We start from the raw sequence: 10,928 nt of genomic DNA on the forward strand, positions 1-10,928 counted from the left end.
AAAAATGCCCACAAAGTGTTAAAAGTGGGTCCCAATATCCACTACAACTAATAAAAAAGTGTTAAAAGTAGGTCCCAACATCCACTACAACATTTATTTATTGGACAATCAATTAAAAGTGGTCCCAACATCCAGTACAATATTTATTTATTACACACTCAAACACTTTTTTCTTAAAACATGTATCCGACTCAACCGGGACTCCTAAAACGGGACGGAGTGAGTAATTTTTATTTCAATTTTTGTATATTATCAGATTTTATATCAATAAATTTCAATATAATGCATGTACAATATCAATAAAATTGTGTTGATATTTTCAAGTATTTGTGTTGAAATTCTCGTGTCACTATGTTGATATAAAAAAATCGTGAGAAATGTCTCAACTATGAGAATGAAAGAACGACTCGACTATGGGAGAACGAAAGGAGTATGTTATAACAGATTGACTATTTTACCCTTTTGTTGATATTTTATCTACTATTTATTGAAACTCATGAACTTTAATCCCATCCACCCATTTTAAGACTAATTGTGTAGGATTGGTCTTAGTTGTAGATATTATATGCATTTTATCAAGACCATGTTTCATCCTTAGGGCGTGTTTACATTAGAAGAATTATAATTCTAACATCTCCAAGAATTAAAATCTTTCAAGAATTGAGGGAGAATTAGACACATATATAATTCTAGGCCTCATTGTTCAGCGTACAAGAATTAATTTCAAATATGACCCAGATAGTAACCCTAAATGTTGACCTTGACCTAATTGAATTATAGATTGACAAATTTAATCTCCCAAAGAGGGAGAGAGAATGTAATGAAGTGGAAAGATAGGGCAAATGTGTTAAATCAACTCCATTTTTGGTGGAGAGCCTAATGTACAAACAAATCTAACCTGTTATCCAAGATTTCAATTCTTGCCCATTTAGTGTGAACAGGGCGGGCCTCTCATTAATTGTCAGACTTCAAGGAATTAATTAGTCGAAGATGAACAACCATAATTGGCAGAATTAGGCAAAAAATTGTCCAATTCTTGGAAAGTGTACACGCCTATGGTAATATTTATTACTATTTGAAAACTTCTATTTGTAATGAACTATTAGAAACTTTCTTCCAAATATTTTCATACGTCTAAATTACAAAATTATCAAAAAAAAATTAAGTGTGGTTCATAACTTCATATATATAATTGTTATATGGTTTTCAGTAGACAAGAAATACTATAATGTAGTAGTATTATTTAATTAATAAATATACATATTCAAGATTATTTTATTGTAATTGTTTTTTTAAAGAAATAAATTGAAGAATGGAGTATTTGAATAAAATTTAAATGCATAGAGTAAAAATAATTTAAATCATGATATATATAATTAAAATACAAGATAAGTGGTGGTGGACATTATCATGGGCTCGCTTGGGTCTAGGATGGTCATGGGTTTCAAACAGGCTTAATTAATGGAGACTGCTTGCATCGATGGGCCAGTTCAAGCCCGGTTCACTTTTGGGGTGAGTCAGGGCTAATTGACTCGACAAATATAGTCTCTATGTTGATATTTACTCCCTCCGTTCCAAGATATTAGACTCATTTATCATTTTGGGATGTTGCAACATACTTGAGTCATTTTCTATTTATGATAAAAATTTATTTTATGACCAACTCCACTTACACCACTAAACAACATCTCCTATATTCCTGTGTCCAAAAGAAAGTGGTCTAATATCTTGGGACGGAGGGAAGACTCAATTTGTAAAGATTCTAAAGTGGTGATATCACTTTATTAATGCCAAAGAATACTACCTCCCTCTCCTAAATATTGTCCCACTTTGATTCGGCACGGATTTTTAAAAAAATAATGAAAATTGAGTTTAAAAAGTTAGTGGAATGTGGATTCTATTTTTATATATTAATTTTATGATAAAATGTGAGTATGAATGAGTTAGTGGAATATGAGATCCACTACCAAAAAAATAAAAAATAAAATGAGACAAATTTTGTGGAATGGACGAAAATAGAAAAATGGGACAAACTTTCATAAACGGAGATAATAGAATACTACTAGTCTACTAGTACTTACAAAATTGTCGAAACCTAAACTAAGAAGAGGAATAAACTCAAAAATCAAAATGATTTTATATACTATAGTAGTCATTTCCTTCGTGATACTTAATAATTAATATATACTCTGTCCGTCTCTAAAAGTTTGTCGCACTTCTTTTCTGTACTCATTTTATAAAAATAATATTCCTTCCGTTCTATAATAGTGGAGGTATTTCTTTTCGGCACGAAAATTAAAAAAATACTCCCTTCGTTCCATGTTAATAGAGTCGTTTTACCATTTTAGGAAGTTCCAAGTTAATTGAGTCAATTCTATTTTTGATAAAAAGTAACCGTCTCTCTTACTTTATTCTCTTTTCATCTCTTATACTTTATTCTCTCTTACTTTTTCACCATCCATTTAAAACATTATTCTTAAACTCCGTGCCGAAAAGAAACGCCTCTATTAACAAGGAACAGAAGGAGTAATGCTTTATGTATTAAATAAAAAGATAATAAAATAAAAGAAAGGAAAAAATAAGAGAAAGGGAAAAGTAGATGAGAAGAAATATGTTGACTTTTACTGGAAATAGAAATGACTCCACTGGTATGAAACGTACAAAAATAATAAAATAACTCCACTATTACAAAACACGGATGGAATAATAAATAGTTAAACTTGCAACTTGCGACGTCCATTATAAATTTAATAAATTAATCCACTAAGTCAGTTTAGGCGACCTATATAAATAGGTAGTAGGTATCATGTCCATGTGCAAGGGAAGAGAATTAAATACGGTGTGTAAGTTCAACTGTGAAATAAATGCGGAGAGGTGAGACCACGTAAAACGATACTCCCTCCGTTTCATCATAGTTGAGGCGAAATTTTTCGGCACGAAGTTTTAGAAAAGAATATTGGGTGTGTTAAATAATTATAGAAAAAAAGTAAGAGAGAGGAAAAGATAAAGAGAATAAAGTATAAAGTGAATAAAGTAGAGAGAATAAAGTAAGAGAGAATAAAGTAAGAAAAAAAAAAGTTATCATCTATAGAAATGACTCAACTATGAAGAAACTTTCCGAAATAGAAAAATGACTCAACTATGCAGAAACAGAGGAAGTAATTGATAAGATAAAATACTTTCTCTGTCCCACAAAAATTGTCTCATTTTGACCGGGCCCGAATTTTAAGAAATGTAATGAAAAGTTAGTTGAAAAAGTTAGTAGAATGTGAGTCCTACTTTTATACATTAATTTTATAATAAAATGTGCGTAGGAATGAGTTAGTACAATATAAGGTCCACTACTAAAAATAGTAAAAAGTGAAATGAGACAAATTTTATGGAATAGACGAAGATGGAAAATGAGACAATCTTTATGGGACAGAGGGAGTACAATTCATGCCCAAAGTACTATGAAAAAATTCAAGGTAGTGTTAAAATATACTCCTCCCTCCCTCTTGGGAAAGATGATCTCTTTAATGATTAGTACAATATATTATACATTTTTATGTATTAGACGGAGAGAATAAAGTCAGAGAAATAAAATAAAGTAGAGATAAAAGAATTTCTGTTTTTTTTAATAGATCATCTTGAGTGACACAAACTAAAAAGGGAAGTGAGTCATTTATGATGGGACAAAGGTCTCGTGATTTAAATACAGAGGTTAGACCATTCTTGAAGATCAAATTTTCTTTTGTTTTATTTAACTCAAATGATTTTTTAGTAATGAATAGCAATTTTTCTATTTTGTTTTTCTTAATTAGTTTTGTGAACTGCATACTATTTCACTACAACAAAAAACCAATTAAGAACATTTTTTTAATGCAAAGAATGCTAATTTGTGTTTCTATATATATATATCACCAACGCTTAAAAAAATATCCTTAAATTGGTGTCACAATTAAAATTAGAAGTTGCAAATGGAAACATTCTGAAATAACAAAAGATTAGGTTAATTTATTCTTAACTTATGAATGTTTTCTTTTGCGTACTCCCACCGTCACACAAGAATATGTACTTTCTAAATTTGGAAAGTCTCTTCTCTCTAGTGAGGTGGGACTCATTCTCCACTAACAATACTTTATTTACTTTTTCTCTTTACATCTCTCTTACTTTACCAGTTTTACATTAAAACTTGTGTCTTCCCCAAAGTATATATTCTTTAGGGACGGATGGCGTATTAATTTATAAATTTTCAATACAAGTATTTGCATTTCGATTTTTTCGTACTTAAAAAATGTAGAGTTTGTTAAATGACTCTCCTTGCAAATAATATAATTAAATCTCAATGGACTCTAACCGAGTTATAAAACTGATATATGAAAACGACAATGTACTAAACTAGCTACGCTGGGTGGGATAAAAGAGTTTTCACATAAAAGAAGAAACTTTTATGTTAATTGTCCCATGTTAAATGGTGTTCAAATTCTGTTTTTCAATTGTTTATTATGTATGATTTTTGACACAATGCGTTCATAAATCTTACGCATTTACATAATTATTGGTATTCGCATTACAAAATTACAACCATTTTACAATTTACAAGGTCAATCACGAACGCAAAAATTTATTTTGGTAGTGACTCTACTGACTACTGTATACCTCACACATCCATGACTGAAAGTCCTGTTTTGGCTTACTGTGTTGTGTTGGTGGAAAAAAAAATACCACTTCCTCCGTCCCACAAAAGATGTCACATTTGTGGGACGGCACGAGATTTTAGGTGGTTTTGTTTTGTGTATTAAATGAAGAGAGAAAATATAATATTTATATAAATGTGAGAGAGAACTTTTTCCGAAAATAGAAATGTAACATATTTAGTGGGACAAATTAAAAAAGAAAAGTGAGACATCTTTTATGAGACGTAGGTATGATTTAATAATAAATATAAATGTAATGATTTAACAGCATGTGGGGTTTACTTATCCAAAAAAGACAGTATATGTGTATTAAAATGACAAATGTGAAATTAGTTCACGAATGGAAGGAGTATTTTTTTGTATAATAAAAGTTAAAATAAGATAAATTAAATAATATTTTTACTATTATATATTAAAAAGTTTTTGTTACACTTATGTAATACTACTTAAACTACAACCTCTAAATTTTTCATATTTTTATAGTAAAAAAATTTTAAAATAAAATAAATATAAAAATTGTAAAAAAGTCATTTTTTTGTATAATGCAATTGGAAGAAAATATAAGAAAATGTGAAAATTACCAATTAAAGTCAATCGCCAAAAATTAATTTGTATTAAATATATATAGAATCTGGGTAGTTTATCCCATCTGGATAGTTTATCCCAGTTTTAATGAGAAGAATTGACTATCCTCGCAAATAATATTACTCACTTCCAAATAATACTCCCTCCGTCCATAAAAAATAGGTCACATTGTGATTTACACGGGTTTTAATGTGTAATTGGTAAAGTAAGAGAGAAGAGAGAAAAGTAATAGAGAAATAGTTAGTAAAATGTGGGGTCTATATTATTAGTAAGAGAAAAGAGAAAAGAGAAAAAAGAAGAGAATAAAAGTAGGAGAAAAGTAGTGTTAGTAGAATGTGTGGTGCTGTGGTCCATATAATTAATAAGTGAGAAGGAAAAAAAGTAAGAAATAGAGTTGTTGAAAACTTTCTTTTTAAGACGTGCTCTATTTTTCGTGGACAACCTAAAATAACAAATGTGCTCTATTTTTCGTGGACGGAGGGAGTATAATTAAATCTCAATAGACTATAATAGCAAGCTAACCATGTTATAAATTGATATATGAAAACGGCAATGTACCAAACTAGCTACGCTGCGTGGGATTGAAGACTTTTCACATAAAAGAAGAAAACTTCATGTTAATTATCACATGTTAAAATGGGTGTTCAAATTTATTTTTTTCAATTGTTTATCATGTGTCATTTTTGACACAATGCGTGTAAAATTTCACGTATTTACATAATTATTGGTATTCGCATAACAAAAGTTACAAACATTTAAATAAAGATACTCCATGTATCAGACACGAAAAATTAAATAGTGATCATAGTCAAATAGTTTTAATATAAAATTGGTTAGAGTAATATTACATAAAATCTAGACACGAAAAATTAAATAGTGATCATAGTCAACAACGCAAGTTTTAATATAAAATTTATTAGAATAATTTTGCATAAAAGGAAGAATATATGCAATTAATATTGGATTGTGTTATGCTAAGATAGAGTAACAATTATTGTAAATTAGGTTTATCGAGAATACCTAATTTATATAATCTTGTAATCTTTGTATCTCAAATACAATAAATAAGAAGATGATTTCTTCTACCGATATTTAACATGGCATCAGAGTAGGAACGATCTTGGCTTAGAAAAATCTCCTCATAGCTAGAAAATACCAATTCTCAGCCCTTTTTTCCAGCTAAACTCAACCCATGAAATCAAAACCTACACCAAAAGATGTAAGATAGAGAGGGTACAAAAGGCAATCCAGAACAGACGGCAAGCTTGAAGAACGACAAAAGCATCACAGTAGCATTCAAATTGAATGGAAAAACTACCCTATATGGTCAAGACTGATCAAGTGAAGATAGGAGGCCGAGGGGCCTACTCTTACATTAGAAACGATCCCCCATAACCGGGGAGTAGGGAATTCGATGAATGGGAGGAGAACAACTTGGTGGTGTTCTCGTGTCGACAACATCGAAAACGATATCATTGCTGACTTCGCACACCATCAAACATCAAAGGCCCTTTGGGACAGCCTCGCCATGACGTTCGAAAACAAGGCAGCTCTGTATCTCATCTACGACCTGGAAGAAAAGGCAAAGGGAGAAAGAGGGGCCGATTTCTCGGCGGCTAGGGTTAGGGTTTTTGGAGTTGTGAATTGTTTAGTCTAGGTTTTTCATCTCTTCTCACTATTTATAGGTTGGACTTGGTTTGGGCTAGAATGATAATCCATGGAGTGAATTAGATGTGGGGCTCACCCATTAGATAAAATTCTAATTAAATCAATTAACCCATGATTTAATATATTATCCAATGGAATATTATTTTATTTCACTAAAGAATAATATTGTACTTCCATCTAATTCACCAAATTACGAAGAACTTGGGTTTCATTTTATTTATAATATTTTCCGCATTTAAGATTATCTTAATCCATAAATTTAATTCTTTGTCAGCTATGCGACTTGAATTAAATTAATTCTCTGATGAGTTTTTCTAATTTGAAACTTTATTTATTATTCATGGAATAAAATTCCAACTGTGCACTTTTCTGAATAATAAATTCATTTTTCAAACACCACTTGGGGATAAAATTATACCACAATGGGCACATGAATTCTATGAAATAATATTATAATATTTTCATGTTATTCAATTACTGCCACCTAAGATACCATGATTGAGTTGCGAAAAACTCTCTCATAGTCAAAGTGACGTCTGATTAAATAAACAATATCAATATTATTTGCATAGACTAAGACTACTAAATTTTTTGAAATATATTTCTTTTAGTAGATAGCAATAATAAAAATATGTTTCGTGTTGATCATTTAAGTGCTTTACCACATTAGTGTTATTAATTTATTCTTAGGTAACAGAGAATTATCACAAACACTGCAACCATACCAATAGGTAGCCAAGACGTATCTAGGTTGTGAAGTCGTGTTTCTTCTTACTAGATCCGGTCAAGTCCCCTACTGGAGAACCCATGAGAAATCATCAGATTCCTCTACTTTAACCTTCTTAGTAAATAAACTATTATATTATATTATTTATTCTCATAATTAGGTAAACAAGTGGACGTGGCGTTTTCTGTATACATGCACAAGCTGACTGTACAAAAACATATATGCTCGAAACATCTTTTAGCATAAAAACCCAAACATGAACCCATGTTTGAGAAACACGAGCACATGAAAATACATGGTTTTACTTAGGGGTGGGTAAACAGTTTTCGGTTATTCGGTTAACCGAGAATCGAACCAAAATCGGTCGGTTATCGGTTCGGTACCGGTTTTACGTTTTGCTCCAAGTCGTTTATCGGTTATCGGTTATAACCGATAACCGAATTAAATTCAATTATATGTTTATTTAACACTAGAAGAAATTATAATTTACTTTCAAACTTTGTCACAATGGAAGAAATTGTAATTTATATCTAAAGTTTGTCAAAGTCTCGTATTGCAATGTCAAAAAAGTCCATTTTAATTTGTGTCACTATCAATTATAATACTATTATACTTATAAATTTATATCTCAAAGTCAACAAATTACTTAAGCATTACTATTTTAAAAAAAGAATAACTCTTCACTTATTATTGGAGAAAAGTTTTTAAATTATAGATCATGTAAATTTTAAGTCTTTTAAAGTGCCTAAACAATTTATGTATTACTTGTAAGTAATAATAATAATAATAATTAAAAAAAATAGATGAAAAACTAAAAGTTAAAGTCATAAACAATTTTAATTTAAATTATATTTTAATTAATAATAGAAGAAATTATAATTTACTTCCAAACTTTGTCACAATAGAAGAAATTGTAATTTACTTCCAAATTTTGTCAAAGTCTATTGTAATGTCAAAAAAGTCCATTTTAATTTGTATTACTATCAGTTATACTTATAATATCTCAAAACTTATAAAGTTTCTAAATATTACTAGTATTTTATAAATAAAATCTCTCAAATTCAATAAAGTGGTTAAGCATTACTACTATTTTAAAAATAAGATAACCCTTCACTTATTATTGGAAAAAAGTTTTATACTCCCTCCGTCCCCCATAATTTGTCACCATTTGACCCGGTACGGGTTTTAAAAAATATAATAGAAAGTGGGTTAAAAAAGTTAGTGGAATGTGGGTCCTACTTTTATACATTAGTTTTATAATAAAATGTGAGTGGAATGAGTTAGTGGAATATGGGGTCCACTACCAAAAATAGTAAAAGTGAATGGTGACAAATTTTTAGGGACGGACGAAAAAGGAAATAGGTGACAAATTTTCAGGGACAGAGGGAGTAATTTTTATCATTTAAAGTTAAGTCTTTTAAAGTGCCTAAACAATTTATGTATTACTTGTAAATAGAAATATAATGAAGATAATAATAATAAAGTAGATGAAAAAGTCAAAAACCATAAATAATTTTCATTTCAATTCGGTTAGTTCGGTTATAACCGATAACCAATCGGTTCTAACCGAGTCGGTTAATTGAGTAACCGAACTTGAGATCGGGTCAGTTCCGGTTAGTTTTTTTATGAAATTTTGGGGTCGGTTAACCGACCGAATAACCACCCCTAGTTTTGCTGATGTTGACTGGCGGGAAATCCGAATGACAGAAAATGAACTGCCGGATAGTTTACCATTGTAAGAGGTAACCTTGTGATATGGAAAACCAAGAAGCAGAAGGTGGTAGTACTTTCAAGTGTAGAAGCAGAGTTCAGAAGAATTAAAAGTGGACTGACAGAGACATTATGTTTGCGAAGACTGATGACAGAATTGAATCTTCATTCTACCCTTGCTTTTAGATTGTTCTGCGACAATAAATCGGCCATTACTATCTCTGAAAACCCGATTCGACATGATAGAACCAAACATGTGGAAGTAGATAGACACTTCATAAAGTGGAACACTGAAGCAAAGGTGGTAGAAATGCCTTGTGTCGAATATGAAGATCAACTAGCGCATATCTTGACAAATGCAGTGAATTTGAAGTCATTTTGAGAAGTAATGTGCAAGCTAAGTATCGAGAACCCCATCACTTAGCTTGAGAGGGAGTGTTAGACTAATATCACATAAAATCAGGAAGATTATATGCAATTGATATGAGAGTATATTATGCAAAAGATAGGGTAGCAATTATTGTAAATTAGATTTACCATATGTGTAGAGATTAGAGAATACCTAGTCTATATAATCTTGTAATGTCTGTATCTCAAATATAATGAATTAGAAGATGATTTCTGGCCCAATAAACCGCATCAATCTACCATGAGATAGTCTAAAACCCCTTGTCCTTTAACCCCATACGCCATACGAAGATAAAAAAGAATCAAAATTTCTGCCAGATCCCTTATTTCCCTGGGATTGTAGTTCAATCGGTTAGAGCACCGCCCTGTCAAGGCGGAAGCTGCGGGTTCGAGCCCCGTCAATCCCGACGGATCCAATAAATACAAAAATTCATTTTTCCCTTTCTATAAACCTGATGATCCTTCATCAGAAGATTGTCCAAGGAAAACGCAAGGTGGGTTATAGAAAAAACAAGAAAATATCGGCAACTTGATCTTGCGATTTCACATACTCGACTTGGATCTCCTGATTTGCAACACATTCTCTTACGGTAGCGGGTGTCGATATGCTTGCTTCGGTTGTGGAACACTGGATTCTTGGTTAGTGCAATCGCCGACTTGTTATCCACACAAATAGTTGTTCGCTCCTTTTGTGGCCTCCCGAGCTCCGACGTGTCATTATTCTCTTTGGCTTTGATCTCTTCATCCATCGCAACTCGCCAAATTTCCCTTGTTGTAGCTTTTTCTGGTTTACAATCAGCAGATAAGCAAAATAAGGTGAGATCTTCTAACCTTGGGGTGTCATCATACACTTCGCCCAAACTTCGTGTGCGTTGTGTTGCTCTTTCATTCAAGAAAGATGGTGGCGAGTCTCTGACAGTTGATGTGGGAGATGTAGGTGGAGTTGTTTGTTCTTGTTGCTCCTCTCCCGTCTGCTCGCCTGTTATTTGATCTCCAAACGGTGGTATGAAGGTGTAGTCATTGTTTGAGCCGAAATCCCATACTCCTTCTTCATCGAACTCCACATCTCGGCTAATCATGGTTTTCAGCGAAGTTGGATCATATAACTTATAGCCCTTAGTGTTAGAGTCGTACCCGATGAAGATGAATGG

At 31.5% G+C, this 10,928-nt stretch overlaps 1 non-coding gene across 1 annotated transcript; it reads left to right on the forward strand.

Annotated features, from left to right (window-relative positions):
* Positions 1-10,110: 10,110 nt before the first annotated feature.
* TRNAD-GUC lies at positions 10,111-10,184 on the forward strand. Its single transcript has one exon. It is a non-coding gene; the product is annotated as a tRNA-Asp (tRNA).
* Positions 10,185-10,928: the final 744 nt, after the last annotated feature.

The sequence above is a fragment of the Salvia hispanica genome, chromosome 1 (assembly GCF_023119035.1).
Source record: "Salvia hispanica cultivar TCC Black 2014 chromosome 1, UniMelb_Shisp_WGS_1.0, whole genome shotgun sequence".
Lineage (NCBI taxonomy): Eukaryota > Viridiplantae > Streptophyta > Magnoliopsida > Lamiales > Lamiaceae > Salvia > Salvia hispanica.